This window comes from Schistocerca nitens, chromosome 1 (genome assembly GCF_023898315.1).
Source record: "Schistocerca nitens isolate TAMUIC-IGC-003100 chromosome 1, iqSchNite1.1, whole genome shotgun sequence".
Taxonomy (NCBI): domain Eukaryota; kingdom Metazoa; phylum Arthropoda; class Insecta; order Orthoptera; family Acrididae; genus Schistocerca; species Schistocerca nitens.
This window is the reverse complement of record NC_064614.1, coordinates 551,679,944-551,695,381: the sequence shown is the minus strand read 5'-3', so window position 1 is coordinate 551,695,381 and position 15,438 is coordinate 551,679,944.

Below are 15,438 nucleotides of genomic sequence, written 5' to 3'. Positions count from 1 at the left end.
AGTGTGACACCAAAGGGCTGACTCCAATGGGCAATGCAGGTGTTTTACTATTCCGTTTGCTGCCGGAAGATAAGCAGGAGTACGAATATGTACAGTGCCAGACAAACTGGCCAACACTTTGAAAAGGTAAGCCTCAAATTTGTGTCATTGATCTGGTGTAATGCATACTGTTATCCTTTCACGAAAAAATGTGTTCCCACCTGTTCTGTACTGTCTTTCATAGGGAAAGATTCAGGTAATGTTGAAAATCGATCCATGACCTTGAGGCAGTAGCTGTAGCTGTCTGATACTGGAAGGGGAGAAATGTGCCTAATGGTGCTTTGACGCAGCAAGTGATTTTATTTTTCTGGCAGTCCATGCAGTTTCTGTCAAATGGCTTAGTTTGCATCCATTCCTAGCCAGATGAAACCGACTAATTTTTCCATGCCCCCCAACCCCAGGATGAGCCAGGTTGTGCATTGACGCATTTGGTTATGATCAAAATTGATGAGGTATGAACAGTTGTACTATTGTGTCAGACACCTGACTGTCTGTAAACAAATGTTGTACTGTACTGTCATGCATTATAACTTGTATCCTGCGGGGTTATCCGATAACATCAGTAGCTCATCATTGTGCAGCTGGGTTGCGCTAGGGCCTCGTAATCAGGTGCAGTGGTTGTAGCTTAAACACACGAGTGTGTCTACTGCTACTTTTGACTCCCCTTGCACATGGAGTATGAGAGTTGTAAATTGGCCAATACACTCCAAATGTCAAAGTTGTCTCGGTGACACTTTCTCTGGTTTCATTTTGAAAGCTTAAGTTTGTGGTTTATGGTCCCTGTACATGGTGAAGTGTCTAACTTCTGATGAGTGCCAGAACTTCTTAACTGTGGCACATACAGTGTTCAGTTCTTGGTCATAAGTTGCCCAATGTTGCCGTGACAGCTTGCAACTAAAGAATGCGAGTGGCTGCCAACTATCTTCCACTTGTTCCTGAAGTACAACACCAATAGCCCTAGTTGTTGTATCTACCATGAATGCAAGTAGGACATATGGTACTGGATAAGCTAATTGTGTAGCCTCTGCTGTTGCTGTCTTTACAGCTGGAAAAGCAGTATTCGTTTCATCTGTCCATTGTGCTTTATTATTTGGCTTCAGTGAATCCTTCAGAAATTCATCCAGTGGAGCTATTACTAGAGTGATTGTGTATAAATTGATGATAGAAATTGAGAAAATTACATAGATCGCTAATTGTAGGAGAACGGGAATACTTGACTATGGGTGTCAATTATATTTCCCAGCAATTGAACCTCTGTCCCGAAAGTACCTTTGCGAAATTAATAACCAGGCCTTGCATTTGTGAACAGTCAAATATCTTGTTTAAATGTTCTAGATGTTCCACTTCTGACACAGACATCACTGAAATGTCATTTGTTTAGATGTAACAGAAATCCAGATCTCTTGTGATTTCACTGATGAAGTGTTGAAATTTCTGTGCTGCATTGCACAATCCAAAAGACATTCTCACAAATTCAAAAAGACAAAGGGAGTTTTTAGAGCTGTCTTGTGTATGTCGTCTGGTCCAACAGGAATGTGATTGTGCACTCGCTCTAAGTCAATGTTAGAGACTGTCTTACCATGTGTACGGAAAGTGAAATCTGTGTGTGGCACTGGATATCAGTCAGGAGTACTTGCATTGAGTTGGCAGTAATCGCCACAAGGGCACCGTCCATTATTCTTCTTTGGCACCACGTTTAACAGGGCTGCTTAACTGCTACTGGATGCTCGACAGTTACCTTGTCAGTATGCCACCGAATTCCTACTTCACAACTTTTCAATTTTTTTCAGCGTTACACGCCGAGGACATGCATAGACTAGTGGTCCTGGTGTGGTGAGGATATGGTGTTTTCTAGTGTGCTTCACTGGTGCCAGTGTGTTTGATTGTTTTGTGATCTTGGGAACTTCTGTAACGGTTCTATGTATGGAGTACACCTGAAATCATGTGTACTGTCATCAGAGTGACACAGCATACCTTTCCTCAGCTAACGAGATTAATAGTAGAATCTATCAGGCGCTGATGTCGTAGGTTGGGGACCAGGCCATAAAAAGGTAAGATATCAGCTCCCAGTATATGCTGCCGCACATGTGCAACTATAAACTACTATTAGAATCTGTGATGTAATCAAAGGTTTAGTAGGGTCACACACCCGTATGTCGTATCTCGGAGTCATTGGTGTCAAATCGGCAGTGACATGGAAGTCGGGTTCCCAGGTGCACTGACCCTTCCACCTGTGTCTACCAAATAATGTATTTTTCTGTCACAGTCCATGATGAAAAGGTGACGTTGGGTATTACTAGTAGTAGCTTCTGCAGATATGCACTCTTGTCATCTTTCCATTTGCATGGTGGCTTACATTTCTAGTCGTTGCTGCTGCATAGGACACAATATTTCGGCATTCGACCACGTTGCCATAATCAGGTGCGCTGATGTAATGACTGGCGCTGGGCCAGTGCCATGTACATATAGGACAATCCCCTTGCCACTCCTCCCTCAGGCACTTCCTATGAGTCGGTGCGATCCGCGCGTGGTCCAGGTGCAGCGTCCGTTCTCCCACCGTCTGGGCGCTGCGTCCTAGGTCGTCTCATTCAGAGGGTCTGCTGGCACTGCTCTCGTTATTCTTCCCTCCTCCCGCAAATTCGATACACTCTGGGAAATATCGTTTTTCTTCTTAATCCGGGTGATCGCGGGTTCCCACCCCTTGCTAAGGATGTAACCGCTGTCGCGATTTAGTTGTGGCTCCCTTACTCTGATCTGTATGGCTTCTTTGATGACACATCCCAGTATTTGGAAGTCTGTGTCAGGAATTTGGTTTGGTCATAATCCATGCTGTGGAGTTCCAACAGGCAATGCTCAGCAATTGCCGACTTACTGGGCTGTTGCAGTTTAAGTGTGCCGTTGATGTTCTCGGCATCGGTCCTCAGTGGTACAAATAGTCTGCCCTATGTATACATTACCGCATTGGCAAGGTATCTGATAAACGCCTGATTTACATAGACGAAGGTTGTCCTTGACACTACCAAGAAGGCTCTTGGTTTTGCTTGGAGGACAGAAGATGGTTTTTACTTGGTGTTTACGTAAAATGTGTCCATTTTTTCCGGATAAGGCCCCACAAAATGGAAAAATAGCCAAAGCTGCTGCCTCCTGAGGTTCATCCTCAGTTTCCACCGGTGCTACAGGTGTGGGATGTAGGGCTAAGTGTACAAGAGTTTTGAGCACATCATTCTTTTGTGCCAGGTGGTGGCAGCTATCTGCATGTAGGTACAAATCGGTGTGCGTCTTCTTCCTATACACGCTGTGGCCCAAAGTGCCATCAGCTCATCTTCTAATCAAAACATCGAGGAAAGGGAGCATCCCATCCGTTTCGATCTCCATGGTGAACTTAATATTCTTGTGTCTGGAGTTGAGATGTGTGAGGAAATCTGCCAGTTTCTCTCTTCCATGTGGCCAGATAACGAAGGTATCAACCACATATCTAAAGAAACAGGTGGGTTTTAGATGTGCTGATTCAAGAGCTTCCGCCTCGAAATGTTCCATGTACATATTTGCAACAGCCGTTGAGGGTGGACTCCCCATAGCTACTTCTGTCTGCTTGTAGTATTCACTGTCAAATAAGTAGTAAGTTGATGTCAGAACATGTCTGAAAAGGTTGGTGGTCTCTTCGTCAAATTTCTGACTACTGAGTTCCAAGGATACTTGTAACGGGACTTTAGTGAATAGAGATACCACGTCGAAGCTCACCAGTATGTCAGATTCCTGAAGCGCGAGGTTGTTGATGCGTCCCAGAAAATCCACGGAGTTACAGATATGGTGCGTACATCGCCCAACATAAGGGCTAAGCAGTTGTTTGAGGTGCTTGGCGAGAAGTTACATTGGGGCACCAATATTGCTGACAATGGGACGTAACGGAATCGATTCCTTGTGCACCTTCGGCAGTCCGTAAAGTCTATGAGGAACAGCAGCCCTCGGGCATAGCTTTTTGGTAACCTCGTCAGGGAAGCCAGAATCCTTGAGAAGCAACAGAGTCTTCCTCCCGACCCTCTTGGTAGGATCGGTGTCAATCTTGCGGTATGAGCTGTCACCAAGTAGGCCCCGCATCTTCTCAGCATAATCTTGTCAGTATAGGATCACTGTTGCATTGCCCTTGTTTGCAGGTAATATTACTAGGTCTGGATCTTCTCTTAGTTCCCATATGGTGGCCCTCTTCCTGTAGGAGATGTTTGGATTCATCAGCTTTGTTTTGGTTAGAGCTCTGCAGGTTTCGCGACGAACTTCTTCAGCAGCTTCAGGTGGAAGTCGTGCAGCTGTTTGTTCCACTGTGCTAATGATGTCAGCAATGGGTACATCTTTAGTAATCTGAGCGAAATTCAATCCTTTCTTAAGAACCAAAATATCATCATCATCCAGTTCCTTGTTAGTGAGATTGATGATGGTCTTTCTGCTGCCATCAGAAGGTTGTTTCTCCGATATACGTTCAATCTTGGATGCCTGTCATGCGGCTGACTTCCTCTGGCTTGAGTCTGCTGTGGCCCATGTAACACCATCAACCCAATCCCACGTCCAGGGTTTGAACCGGCTGGCCAGTTGTAGATGTAACTGTAGGAGTTCTTTGTTGGTAGTGTCCAAGCGCCACAACGTGAAGCGAACTCTCTCTTGTACCAAGGCTAGGCTGGCACGTTTCTTGATTCTTCTGGCCGCCGCTGAGTCGATGTGATACTTGACCTTAGCAAAATTCGGTACCACACCTTATCATTAGCACAGTGCTTCCACCTGAAGTTCATCGTGAAACCTGCAGAGCTCTTACCAAAACAAAGCTGATGAATCCAAACATCTCCTACAGGGAGAGGGCTGCCATATGGGGGCTAAGAGAAGAGCAGGACACAGTAATATTACCTGCAGACAAGGGCAACGCAACAGTGATCCTATCCCGACAAGATTATGCTGAGAAGATGCGGGGCCTACATGATGACAGCTCATACCGCAGGACTGACACCAATCCTACCAAGAGAAAGACTGGCACCTCTCAAGGATTCCGGCTTCGATGACGAGATTACCAAGAAGGTACGCCCGAATGCTGCTGTTCCTCCTAGACTTTACGGACTGCCGAAGGTGCACAAGGAATTGATTCAGTTACGTCCCATTGTCAGCAATATTGGTGCCCCAACGTAACTTCTTGCCAAGCACCTCAAACAACTGCTTAGCCCTTATGTTGGGAGATGTACACACCATATCTGTAACTCCGTGGATTTCCTGGGACGCATCAACAACCTCGCGCTTCAGGAATCTGACATACTGGTGAGCTTCGATGTGGTATCTCTATTCATTGAAATCCCGTTACAAGAATCCTTGGAACTCATCAGTCAGAAATTTGACGAAGAGACCACCAACCTTTTCAGACATGTTCTGACATCAACTTACTTCTTATTTGACAGTGAATACTACAAGCAGACAGAAGTAGCTATGGGGAGTCCACCCTCAACCGTTGTCGCAAATATATACATGGAACATTTCGAGGAGGAAGCTCTTGAATCAGCACATCTAAAACCCACCTGTTTCTTTAGATATGTGGATGATATCTTCGTTATCTGGCCACATGGAAGAGATAAACTGGCAGACTTCCTCACTCATCTCAACTCCAGACACAAGAATATTAAGTTTACCATGGAGATCGAAACTGATGGGATGCTCCCGTTCCTAGATGTTTTGATTAGAAGATGAGCTGACGGCACTTTGGGCCACAGCGAGTATAGGAAGAAGACTTACACTGATTTGTACCTACATGTGGATAGCTGCCACCACTCGGCACAAAAGAATGACGTGCTCAAAACTCTTGTACACAGAGCTCACACCATCTCCGACAGAGAAAGTCTCCATCAAGAATTGGACCATCTGAAGACAGTGTTTCGGAGGAACGGTTACAAGGAAGGGCAAAATCGGAAAGCTCTACATCCCACACCTGCAGCACCGGTGGAAACTGAGGATGAACCTCAGGAGGAGGCAGCCTTGGCTATTATTACGTTTTGTGGGGCCTTATCCGGAAAAATTGGGCACATTTTACGTAAACACCAAGTGAAAACCATCTTCTGTCCTCCAAGCAAAACCAAGAGCCTTCTTGGTAATGTCAAGGACAACCTTGGTCTACGTAAATCAGGGTTTTATCAGATACCTTGCCAATGCGGTCCTCCAAGCAAAACCAAGAGCCTTCTTGGTAGTGTCAAGGACAACCTTGGTCTACGTAAATCAGGCGTTTATCAGATACCTTGCCAATGTGGTAGTGTATACATAGGGTAGACCATTCGTACAAATGAGGACCAATGCCGAGAACATCAACGGCACACTAGACTGAACGCCCAGTAAGTCGGCAATCGCTGAGCATAGCCTGTTGGAACTCCACAGCATAGATTATGACCAAACGAAATTTCTGACACAGACTTTCAAATACTGGGACTGTGTCATCAAAGAAGCCATACAGATCAGAGTAAGGGAGCCACAACTAAATCGCAACAGCGGTTACATCCTTAGCAAGGTGTGGGAACCTGTGATCACCCGGATTAAGAAGAAAAACGATATTTCCCAGAGTGTACTGACTTCGGGGGAAGAATAAAGAGAGCGGTGCCAGCAGACCTCCCCGAACAAGAAGACTTAGGACGCAGCGCCCAGATGGCGGGAGAACGGACGCTGCACCTGGACCACGCGCGGGGCGCAGACCACACCGACTCATAGGAAGTGCCTGAGGGAGGAGCGGGAAGGGGATTGTCCTATATATACGTAGCGCCGGTCAGTGCATCAGCACACCTGATGATGGCAATGTTGTCGATTACCGAAATATTGTGTACTATGCACACATATACCAGGCTGTTCACCCGAAATTTATTTCGATATCTGTACTATCACCAACTGGCTTGCCAGTTGCACAAACCATAATACAAGGTTATGTTGCCAGAACAGTGGGGGTTTGATCGCAATTCTGCTGATCCCACTGCTTGCAGCTGGTTCCGCATTTGTTGTTGTGTTTTCAGGCCAAGCATGAAAATAAATGCGACACAGCTGGCACAGAAGAAGCGAGCCTGTGTGTTGCAATGCGATACGGTGCATCAGAGAGGGCACTGTTGTATTGACATAATATCACGTTAGTGTCACCAAAATATGTGGTTAGCTTCTGAGAGTTATTGATTTATTTCCACATGTTACGTTATCCGCATGTACAGGTACGTCAGATTCCCTAATACATGAAACACAGATACTAAACTAGTTGAAAATCGAAGAGTAACACTACACACAGAACTGTACATTTCACGGAGTATTTATGCGCACTGCATTGTGCCGGTTGTTGTAGTGTGATGCTCTACACATTGTTCTGTACATTAAGAAGCACTTTGTGCTAAATGTGCAGGCATGGAACACTTGAAGAACTTGGTGGTATGAATAGTAAAGTTCCTGAAGTCACACCCATTACACATTTTCAGTTGCACAAAGTTTCAATGGAAATGAACAAAGAGTTTGGAGACTTGATATTTTACTGCAGAGTGCATTGGTTAAGTCAAGAGGCATGCCTGAAATGATTTAAATTTTGCTATTGTTGAATTTATGAAGAAAAAAGGAGTGCAGGAATAAAAATTAGAACATCCGGAATGTATTGCAGACATCAAATTTTAAGTGAACGAGACTACACTGTCCACAATAAGACATTCCAAGGTAACTTCATTCCGATTTGATGGAAATGCATTTTTTAAAAAAATATGTGGTACAAGGGACACATTATGACAAAGACAATCCAATTCCCTATGCTCACTGGCATTGAAGCACGAGTTTTGTAGAACTCATTGTGGCCTTGCCAGAATTACAACAGTAGAAAAAAGATTTTGATGATACACTCAATCTTCCATATCTTTTTGAGACCGTTTGCCATTTTAGTTGAAAGCAATCCCATGTGTGCGCAATGTAACTGATTGACCTGTAAAGTATTTTGAGTTCAAATTACAAATATTTTCATGTTAAAACTGTGCAGGATGTCTATATTGCTTTTCTCAGGTAGATTTTCCAACTGCCCATAATGAGATTGCAAAATTGCTTATGAAACTTACGTCAGTCATGACTGTGTGGAACGCTGTGAAATAGTCTGCATCTCTTCACAGTTTGTACCAAAAAAGATTATATTATGTCTTCAGCACACCAAAATTAATTAATACTGTAAACATGTTTTGTGACCTGTGTTGTTGAGAAATATAAAACCAAGTAATATCCAGTACAACTGTACTGCCATTTAAATGTGGTGCATTCACTATTTTCCCCTCTTCCTCCTCCTCGCGCTCAGGCAGCGCGGCATGGTGGTGGGGGAAATGTGAAGCGAGGCTGAGTGCTTTGGTACTTGAACCTGGGCATGGCTTGCGAGCCAACATCTTTGTTACCCGTGCTTCACAATGACTGTTTTATTGGAGGTGGCATACCCTTGCTCTTCGGACCCTTTAACTGAAATACCCAACCAAAATTGTTTCTGTGTGCGTCATAGGCAAAGGAAAAAGTGGTGGATGAGGAAGAACACCTAGGGAAATGAAAGTGCCTGTGGCAGACCTGTCAACTGAGGACTGACTGACCCGCAAGTGAATGGTTCCTCTAAAGTAAACTTCTATGGCAAACATCATGAGAGCAATATAGTGTTACTTTGATTCAGATAATGGGCTTTAGGCAACAGATAGCCCTGAAAGCACTTCATCCCCTTCTATACATCCAAAACAGGGATGGAGTTCCACAGTGAGATCACTTGAAAGTTTCTTTGAGGATGACACACTGCTGGAGATGCAAAGTGCTTTTACACTAATAAGGCTGTTAAGCCCTTTTCCAGCACAACATACACAGAGCCTCTGTGGTTAAGTATATTGAGGGGCATGTGGGACAATATTGCAGTGTTTGTCAAATGACCAGACTATATCAAATGTGCTGACAGTCATGACTCGGGACAGACAGTAATTTGTGATCACCGTGGTAGACCATGTGTCTCATGATGGCACAATTACAAGGGTGCCATAAAGATGAAATGGAAGAGACCACCTTGCTGGCACACAACCTTCCATGTGACCCAGCAGTTGCTCCCCCTCCACACACACCAAACCAGTGAGTGGCACACACACCAAACCAGTGAGTGGCTGGAGAGGACAGACTGCGTGATGTGGCGTGGTGACAGCAGGAACAAGCCATCACAGGGACAGAAAGCAACACCATGATTGGTGATGACAAGATATGTGGTAGGGTGGTGTGGCAGCACTTGTTGATGGAGTGGTGTTCAGTTGAAAGCTATCACACACTTTGAGATACCCAGCCATACTTACTGTGGTAAAATAAGGTGAAAACACAAGCAATTCATTCCAGTTTAAGGAGATCTTCTCAGATTATAAGTTCCCAATTGGGAGATGCAAGTCGAGGTCCACCCCTTACAACATGAAGAAATCCAAACAAGGAAATCAAAATACATATTAAAAAAACTCTTAACCCCTGGAAGAAAAGGGTCAACCAGTTAACTATAAATTGGCCTCATTTGCTCATTGAGAGAATGGATTGTGTAGTGCTTAAAAAGTTTGATATGGACCCTAGACCACACTGCAAATTGGAATTGTCCACATTAACAATTAACTTCATACCCACTATGAGAGTACATAATAAATTTATTCAACTTTGTACTTGGGTTGTGTTAGAAATAATGTAGTCATCATATACTTTGCAGTTGCTTTAGTCTAGTAAAGGAAAGCTGTCACCAATCTGAAGATTATTTCGAACACCACAGTGCTTTATTAGGGATGGTCCTGTTGAAGGTGATATGCTCTGCAGTGTATCAGTGGCTCAGATTTGATTTTGCATTGGTGAGTGCACCTATTTCATGAAGTGATCAGTCACTCTAATGCTGTTCGTAATATCTGTTACCTTGAGTATCATCCTATAGTTGTCTTTTTACTGATTTTGTATGCAGTGCCACTAATTGTTCTGTGGAACTTCATCTCCACCTGCAGAGGGTTGAGAGCAGTAAAGAGCGCTCATATTCTGTAACAACAATCCCATAAGCGCTCTTCCAAGAACTACTCTGTATGTAACTACTACAGTACTGAGTGAAAATATCATTCATGTAGAACATGCTCGTATTTGGCCTGGACAAAACTCATTGAATGACAGTAAGACTTCACATAATATAGCTTATTTTGTTCTGGGGGTAGACCATTGTTGTCAGATCCCCTTCTCTGGAGTCCAAAGCATTGCCCAAGTGCGACTGCAAAATGCAAATGACTTCTCCATTGCAAGTAGACACATTTGCTCATCATTGCATCCTGTTGATGCGCTGAGCTCACTTTCTTCCTTCGTATCACACACAGTGGGCCGTCCTTTCTACTAAATAAAATCATGTTTCTCCACAAACATCTTTCATCGTTATAGTAGAAAAAAAGTGAGAAATATAATTACATTAAATAACATGGACCACTACAGATTCTCCCACTAAGATGAAAGATTTTGTGGAAATAAATTACATAATTAATTATGGTATCTGATAGCTTTGACACTTGATATATTATTATTGTTTTTACATCATCAACATCTCTTGGGCCCAAATTTCATTTCAGTTACCTCACCAACAAATATGTATGTTCTGATATCTTAAATAAGTCATTTTAAATTGCTAACCAGATGTTTTGCTATGGGTGAGTGTTAAAATCGATATTTCCATTAATGGTAATTTTTTGTTATAAACTGAAGCTTAATTCAGCAAAAAAGTATATGCTCCTCAGCAATACATGTTCCACTTGTTAGTGACTATTCATTTAAACATGAGAATGTCACAACCTAGTAAACTACTGTAAATTATTTGTAGCAGTCAGTTATGGAATTCAGAATCAGTACATGGTCATAAAAGACAAATGTGAATCATTTGTCATGACTGCTCAGACCCTCTCATCATATTACTCTTAATAGTGGATAATCCCATGTGCTTAGCTTGCGACACACAGTTTTCTCAATTTCCTTAAGATATTAAAGTTCAAACCTTTATTTAGCACAATGAGTTACATGCTGACTTTCCAATCCGTCTAACTCTCCACATTTTCACATCTCAATATTTGTATTCATTCAACATGAACAGAAAATGAAGATTCAAAGGACTCAACAGTGACCAGGTTAGAGCTATATGCTTTAAACCATTTTGGAGAATACTTCCTTAATTTCATTTATATTCACTTTGCAGTGCCATATTTCTGTACTAGCCATGCTTTCAACTAATCCAATGGACAGATACTGTGAGTGTACCATATTATATTCAAGATTTAAATGTTCCTTCATTTTTCCTTTGCTACAAAAACAGTTTGGGGTCAATCCTTTCATGGATTTCCCTGACCACAGACCATCCCTTCTATGGGTTCTTCTATCCCTACATAAATCTATATGGACTCCACATTATAAACTTTTCAACTGTATGACCAAGTTCTGTCCCTTCTACTTTACACCAAAAAATTTCAAAGTTTTCTCCATAGTATATTGACCTTACCAGGCTATATAAAACACTAGTTTCCTGCCTCCTGTTTTTAAACCATTCCCTCTATTCCTCACGTCGTCAATACATTATTGAAAATTCCATACTGAGCCTTGCCTCTCGTGTATCTGTCTTTAATGACTGTTCATCAAGAACCTATTTTCTGCTTCTAGACAATAACATTTTGATGTTTATTATTGCAGATCATCACATAGTCACAAACAGCTTACTCGAAGAAAGGTCAAGGCGACAACAGAAGAGTGGTAACCAATTGGTCATAATTCTATGTTTATCATTAATGTTATGTTTCAATGACTTTCTTCTCTTTGAATCCACCTGCCCGACACGCGATCAAGCTACAAAAAAAAAAAAAAAAAAAAAAAAAAAAAAAAAAAAAAAAAACACAACTTCACAGCAACTTCGCTCTATTTCAATATCAATCCATACAGGTACATGCAGCAATGCAGATCATACAAACTCGTAACAGAACTATCCTGTGGTGTTCAAAACAATCTTCAGATTGTTCACAGCTTGCTTTACTAGGCTAAAGAGACTGAAAAGTGTTAGATTACTTTACTTCTGACACATGTAGAACCCAAAGTTGAAGACCTTTATTATTTACTGTCACTCATAGGACAAGGTATAACATGCACATACTGAAGTCATCAAATAAATGTGGCAGACAGGTAGTCGTCTGGCGGGGCAAGGAATGAGATTTAGCTGTCAGAGAAATGGGCAGCACTTTAAATTCTAACACAACCCACCCACGTACTGAAAACATTACAGATTTATACATAACCCCAGCCAAAGCTCAGTGCATCATCAGGGAGCAAAAAGTGGACATGACAAGAATTTTTACTGTCCAGTAACCATTTTATGCCATTCACTACAGTGGTCATAAAGGACATTGGGCCCCATGCTTTCACCAGAAGTTGTAGGCCAGACAATGTCGAGTTACATCTAATGCCAATCAAAATTCCCTATTTCAAACTTAAGCTCTAGAAACCTTGAAGATTACAAAAGAATTAAAGCATGTGCACTCTGTGGCCCACAGTATAACACTAGACCCAAGGTTCACTATGACTAGAGGTCTGCACGGATGCAGATATCCGCGGATAATGAGCAAGGCATCTGCCCAGTACGTATTTTGCAATGTTAGTTCAAAACTTCAAGTCTGTTATTCTTGGAATCTTGCAGGGCGGATGTCTGTTGTCCTCAGCCCCTGACTGCGACCGACGTAGCTGTACCCAAGAGACCAGCGCCTAATCCGTTTCCGCGACCGTGTCTTTTGTGTGGCCTGTGAAGTGCTCTCTGGGTGGCAAACCTGCCCTCTGTCGTCTACCAGACAGGTGCCCGTTGCAATTTTCCGCTGACTTAAGTTAGCGCTTTGTAGCGACCGAGTGACAACGTGCATCGTAGCAAATATCAGTGAGAGTTCTTTCTTCAAATGATCACCATATCGATGGATACAATTTCGTGTAAGGTGAAAAAAGGTGATTTTACATTAGTGGTGGAAAACAAATTGAAATCGCCAATTTGGAAAAAATTTGGATACGTATTTGATGGCAACGAAAAGATAAAAGATATAGTGGCTTGTTTTGCATGTAGAAAAGTATGTTCCTACACTGGACACAAAAGTGGAACTTCAAATTTGCTAAAACATTCGTGTGAGGCTGGACAAAGTAGCATAATTACTTATTTAAATACCAAGAGAGACGTGAAAGTTCCTGAAGTTCCGCCAAATTTGAAGACAGCCGCGACAGAAAAACTCATCAATCTTGTCAGCAAAGGCATTTTACCATTTGAAGTTGCGTGTGGATCTGGGTATCTCGAGACGGCACAGTTTCTTATTGATGTGGGGGCCAAGTACGGTGCAGTGAGTGCTAAGGAACTGCTACCTCATCCAACCACCATATCCAGAAATTTGAAGGAAACGGCCAATAGTCTGCATGAAACTGTCTCCGAGGAAGTGAAGAATATATTCAGAGATATAGGTGGAGCACTAACTGTCGATTTATGGACTGATTCGTACCGTAAAATAAACTATATGGGAGTGACTGCACATTATGTTAATTATGAAGAAGTGAAACTTGAGGTGAGGATCGAGTGTTGTGCATGAGAAATTTTGAGAGAGAGATTAAAAAAACAGGAGAAAACATTAAACTTGAATAAAGATACTACGGTCGTTCGATTTATTCAGTGCTGTGAATAACATCGTGTTCGTTATGGATAGAGGTCCAAATATTGTGGCAGCACTTCGCTAATACAAGAGGCTCTCGTGCTAAGCACACATTCTTAATACTGTGCTGGAGCTCACGACTCGAGGAGACGCGAATGATGAGAAGAGTGACCTGCAGCGACTAATAAATTCCGGTCGAGCTATCACAACTTTCTTTTAAAGATCTGGTCTTCAGAATCGCCTTCAGAAGTCATTGAAAGGAGATATAGACACACGATGGAACAGTAAATTGGATATGTTTGAGTCTATTAATTCACAATGGTTTGAAGTTCTGTCAATTTCGTCAGAGAAAAATCAAGATAATTTGATTGATTCTATAGACAAGAGGATGTTGGAAGATACAATAACCTTTCTGACACCATTTAAAATAGCGTCTTGTGATCTCGAAGCCTCCAAAAGTTAAAACTTTTCTCCTTCCTAGGAAAAAAAAAACTTGCAACGTTTTTGAATCCAAAATATAAAAACCTAAAATTTCTTAGCAGTGCCGAAAACGATGAAGTTGTAAAGGAAGTGAAAAATTGTTGCGAGAAATTGTCCACAGTTAAAAGATAAGGGGGAAACAACATCTGGAATTCCTGCAAAAAAAAAAAAAAAAAAAAAAAAACAGAAGTTTGACGTACTTTTTAATGAATTTGAAGATTCCTCAGGAGATGAATCGACGCGAGATCTTGCCTTTGCGTCAGATGAAATTCTCAGATATACGAATGATAAAGTCCAATTTTCGGAAGGCATCAACCTGATAGCTTTGTGGCATGGACGTGAAAACGTCTATCCGCGTCTTTCCAACTCGCATACTTCGTGCACTGCATTCCAGCGTCCAGCGCGCCACCTGAGAGAAGCTTCTCTACTGCGGGACAAATAATGCAGGACCAACGCACGTCTTTGAAGTCACAGACGATTGATGACATGTTCTTGCATAGTAATCTTCCAAAGTAAAGAGGTACTTGTACAGCTTCTCTTACTTCACTGTATTTTTTGGGCTTATCTGAATTAGTTACAATTTTTTTTCATCTGATTGTTTCTTTTACAGAATTTGAATCAGAAGCAAGCAGAAGATGAAAATATTTAATCTGAAGCCTGTGTGTTTTTATTGTAATATTTATAGTAAAGAATTTCCTCGACATATTTTTAGTATTTTTACTATTCCCAACAAGAACATTTAAGCAGCATTAGGTAAAAGAAGAAAATATTTAACAAGCATTTTGTTTTGTTGTAATTTTCATATTAAAGAGCTCAATTTTAAGTTTTTACTCTTCGCAACAAGAACATTCAACAGCTAACATGTCAATATTATTAAACTAGGTAATGATGATCTCGTAAGTGCATACCTAATTTTTACCGTGCACTACAGTAACATTTGCAGTCGCCAAACACTGTCGCTCTTTATGAACAGTGAAACAGCCCGGCTGGAGCGGTGGGACTTCAAACTACGGCTCACGACCACCAACTAGCTGTGACTGCAATAGCCCCTAAGAGATTATTCTGATCACATTGAAAACTTACAAAATATTCAAATCATCCAAAATAATAATGTCTTTTAATTTACCAGCCAATTAGTAAAGATAAGGGCTGAAATTCGTAACACAGTTAAAATGTTCATTTTTAACTCGGTATTGCTTAACAGGGAACAGTGCCTAACATTTGAAGTTATGGG